The 5,000-nt window shown below is 42.1% G+C and overlaps 1 protein-coding gene across 1 annotated transcript in view; it reads left to right on the top strand.

Moving 5' to 3' along the window:
- The window catches only part of LOC145400704 (uncharacterized), a 90,587-nt gene that overhangs the window by 16,462 nt on the left and 69,125 nt on the right, over window positions 1-5,000 (top strand). The gene's annotated exons all lie outside the window — the stretch shown is intronic.

The raw sequence follows: 5,000 nt of genomic DNA, 5'->3' as shown, positions 1-5,000 counted from the left end.
GGGAGGGAGAGGGGGGAGAGAAAGGAAAGGGGAGTGGAGAGATAGGAAAGAAGGGGAGGAGAGAAAGGAAAGGAGGGGAGGAGGGAAGAAGAAAGGAGAGATAGGAAAGCAGGGGAGGGGAGGAGGGAAGAAAGGAGAGTGGAAAGGATGGAGAGGAGGAAAAGAGGGAAGATAGTAGAGTGGAAAGGATGGAGAGAGGGAGGGAAAGGAGAGAAAGGAATAAGAAGACGAAGTGAAAGAGATGAGGAGTGAAAGTAGAGAGAGGAAGGGAATCGTGAAGAAGGTAAAGACAGTGAGAAGGAGAAATATCAGAGAGAGAGAGGGAGGGAGGGAGGGAGAGAACAAAGGAGGATGGATGGAGGAAGTGAAGGATGAAGAAATGTGTGAAAAAGATAGATAGATTGATAGATTAAGAGAGAGAGAGGGGGATGGAGGAAGGAAGGGAAAGATGACGAAAAAGGAAAAAAATACTGAGAGATAATGGAGAGAGAGAGAGAGACAGAGTGAGAGAGAGAGGAGGGAGAGAGAAGGCAGGAGGCTATTTTAGAAGGAAGGAAGGGAAGAAGAGAAAGATCTAGTTAAGGAAGGAAGGAAGAGGAGAAAGATCAGTATAAGGAAGGAGGCTAATTTAGAAGGAAGGAAGGGAAGGAGGAAGAGGAGAAAGATTAATAAGGAAAGAAGGAAGGAAAGAGAGTTTAAAAGGAAGGAAGGGAAGAAGGAAGAGGAGAAAGATCTATATAAGGAAGGAAGAAAGGAAGGAGTGGAGGAAAACACATATAAAGGAAAGAAGGAAGGAGAGACATCTATATAAGGAGGGAAGAGAGAGATCAGTATAAGGAAGGAGGGTATTTTAGAAGGAAGGAAAGAAGGAAGGAGAGGAGAAAGATCTATATAAGGAAGGAAGGAAGGAATGCAAGACGTCTGTATTTACCCTCCTAAAACGGGTCAACAGCAAACTTAAATTTAATGTTTGTGTGGTGGTTGTGGTGGTAGTTGTTGTTGTGGTGGTGGTAGTGGTGGTTGTGGTGGTGGTTGTGGTAGTTGTTGTTGTGGTGGTGGTAGTGGTGGTGGTTGTTGTGGTGGTGGTGGTAGTTATTTTCATCTTTGAGAACTAGACTACGCAACTAAGATATACGTCACCTTACACACACACACACACACACACACACACACACACTCTCTCTCTCGTTGACTTCACTCGTGCTTTATTGTGTGTGTGTGTGTGTGTGTGTGTGTGTGTGTGTGTGTGAGAGAGAGAGAGAGGAAGAGAGAGGAGCCTACGTACGCACTCACATCGGCTGATCTGCTGTACTCGATTAAGTTAATGGTAACGTATTTGTGTGTGTGTGTGTGTGTAATTAGGCTAATGATGTGTGTACACCGTTATGTACGCTTTTGACTAAGGAGAGAGAGAGAGAGATTAAAAAATGGAGATATGAAATTAAGGTTGAAAATACAGAATAATGGAGAGAGAGAGAGAGAGAGAGAGAGAGGTGGAGACGCAAGACGTGGTGTAAGATTCTTGGTCACCTGATAGTATTAGGTATCAGGGATGAGTCATTCTCTCTCTCTCTCTCTCTTAAATTTCCTCTGTTTCTTGATCCATTCTCTCTCTCTCTCTCTCGTAAATTTCCTGTTTCTTGATCCATTCTCTCTCTCTCTCTCTCTCTCTCTCTCTCTCTCTCTCTCTCTCTCTCTCTCTCTCTCTCTCTCTCTCTCTCGCGTAAATTTCCTCTTTCTTGATCCATTCTCCCTCCCCCCCTCTCTCTCTCTCTCTCTCTCTCTCTCTCTCTCGTAAATTTCCTCTTTCTTGATCCATTCTCCCTCCCTCTCTCTCTCTCTCTCTCTCTCTCTCTCTCTCTCTCTCTCTCTCGGCAACCAAAATTATAGCATTGGTATTGAAAAGGATATAGTGGAGAGAGAGAGGGAGAGAGAGAGAAAATTATTTAAATCGTACATGGACAGGTTGATGGCCCAGCTTACACACATACACACACACACACACACACACACACACACACACACACACACACACACACACACACACACACACACACACACACACACATTGACAAACACATACACGTAAACACTCACACAAACATACGTAAACACACACACACACACACACACACACACACACACACACACACACACACACACACAGGAACATGTGGTAGCCTATTAAGTCGCTTGTGGTAGGTTTGACGCTTACCATCCACTCACTCGATGTAGGATAAGATGACACAGCACTGAATGACACGCTAAATGTTTTCTTAAAGTCCTGGAAGCAATTGATTACGCTGGGTGGTAACCATATAACCAAATACCGCTCACAATGCTACTCAGGGGCGATTGAGGCTGGTCACTCCTCTTGAAATGAGTGGATGGTAGATAGATAGAAAGCAGTCTATCTCTAACACCCTGCCGTTAGAAGGTTAGGAAGGGATAGATAGTAGACATAGATAGAAGGGAGGAGGGGGGGGAGAAAGCTAACATATTCCGTTTGGAAGGAATGGAAAAAGAGAGAGAGAGAGTCATACCATAGAAGGAATGGAAAAGAGAGAGAGAGAGTCATACCATAGAAGGAATGGAAAAGAGAGAGAGAGAGAGAGAGAGAGAGAGTCATACCATAGAAGGAATGGAAAAGAGAGAGAGAGAGAGAGAGAGAGTCATACCATAGAAGGAATGGAAAAGAGAGAGAGAGAGAGAGAATCATACCAGAGAGAGAGAAACAGAAAATCATACCCTAGAGAGAGAGAGAAAGACAAAAAATCATACCCAAGAGAGAGAGGGAGAGAGAGCGTTATTATTGTGGTAGTGGCTGTATATTTGTTTGTTTGTTTATTGTTGTTGTGTATGGTTGAGCTGCCCGCCATGTTTGTTGTGTGTACCTGACCTGGCAATACATACATACACGCACATGCACATATACGCATACATACATACACATACGGTACATAGATACTCACATACACATACTGTACAGTATAGACTCATACATACATACATACGCATACACATGCATACATACGCATAAATAGATACATACATACGCATACACATACATACATACGCATTCCTAGATACATACATACGTACATACATACATACGCATACATAGATATATACATACATACATAGATATATACATACATACATACATACGCATACATAGATACATACGTACATACATACATACATACGCTTACATAGATATATACATACATACGCATACATAGATACATACGTACATACATACATACGCATACATAGATATATACATACATACGCATACATAGATACATACATACATACGTACATACATACGCATACATAGATATATACATACATACATACATACGCATACATAGATACATACATACATACGTACATACATACATACGCATACATAGATATATACATACATACATACGCATACATAGATACATACATACATACGTACATACATACATACGCATACATAGATATATACATACATACATACATACATTCATACATACGCATACACATACATAGATACATACATAAAAACAACGATTAGCGCGAAAATATGATGCTAGTCACGAAGAAGTGCTGTGGAAGGAATGTAGAGAAGATACAGAAGGGGAAATATGGGCCAGGTTAATGTGGAAAGACTGGAGATTTTCGTCCTTTTGCGGATTGTTTCACTACATCCTTTCCACAGCACTTCTTCGTGACTAGCATAATATTCTTCTGTAGCTCATTGGTAATACTACGTCCCTACATCCTTTCCACAGCACTTCTTCGTGACTAGCATAATATTCATTGGTAATAATACAACTCTACATCCTTGCCATAGCACTTCTTCGTGACTAGCATGATATTGGTAATACTACAACTCTACATCCTTTCCATAGCACTTCTTCGTGACTAGCTTAATATTCTTTGGTAATACTACAACTCTACATCCTTTCCATAGCACTTCTTCGTGACTAGCATAATATTCATTGGTAATACTACAACTCTACATCCTTTCCACAGCACTTCTTCGTGACTAGCATAATATTCATTGGTAATACTACAACCCTACATCCTTTCCACAGCACTTCTTCGTGACTAGCATCATCATATTCTGGTGTTTATCAGTACAGAGCTGTGGCAGGATAAGATTAATACGCCTCAACATCTTCTCCATAGCACTTCTTCGTGACTAGCACCATTTTCTAGTGTTATTCTCTTGTTACACCTCAGCACTCAAGGTGGAGAGATGGCAGGTTAGAGGGAACGGAGTATAGGAGAGAGAGAAAGGGAGAGAAGAGGTTATTTTAGAGAGAGGGAGAGAGAGAGAAAGGGAGAGAAGAGGTTATTTTAGAGAGAGGGAGAGAGAGAGAAAGGGAGAGAAGAGGTTATTTTAGAGAGAGAGAGGGAGAGAAGAGGTTATTTGAGAGAGAGAGAGAGAGGAGGTTATTTTAAAGAGAGAGAGAGAGAGGTTATTTTAGAGAGAGAGAGAAGAGGTTATTTTAGAGAGAGAGAGAGAGAAGAGGTTATTTTAGAGAGAGAGAGAGAGAGAGAGAGAGAGAAGCGGTTATTTTAGAGAGAGAGAGAGAGAGAGGAGAAGAGGTTATTTTAGAGAAAGAGAGAGAAGAGGTTATTTTAGAGAGAGATGAGGTCATTTTAGAGAGAGGAGGTTATTTTAGTGGAAAGGTTAGGGGTCGGTGTAGCGCAGCGAGTTTTGTTACCAGGAAGGAATTATATATCCACAAAAAAGGGTATTAAGTTTCGTATTGTTGAAGGAGATAGAAGTGGAGGATGGGAAGGTGGAGAGGAGAGAGGGAAGGGGGGAAGGGGAGGAGGGAGGGAGGGGGAGAGAAGAGAGGGAAGGGGTTAGGGAGGAGGGAGGGAAGGAGTTAGGAAGAGGGAGGGGGAGGAGGAGAGAGGGAGAGTATAGAGAAGAAAGAAAGGGAGGAGAAGGAGGCTGTAAGAGAGATTGGAGAGGAGGAGGGAGGAGGAGGAGG

The sequence above is a fragment of the Coenobita brevimanus genome, chromosome 53, assembly GCF_032717465.1.
Source record: "Coenobita brevimanus isolate Jiangsu-jjx chromosome 53, ASM3271746v2, whole genome shotgun sequence".
In the NCBI taxonomy this organism is placed as follows: domain Eukaryota; kingdom Metazoa; phylum Arthropoda; class Malacostraca; order Decapoda; family Coenobitidae; genus Coenobita; species Coenobita brevimanus.
Note: the sequence above shows the minus strand (reverse complement) of the source record. Positions and strands in the feature narration are given on the sequence as shown.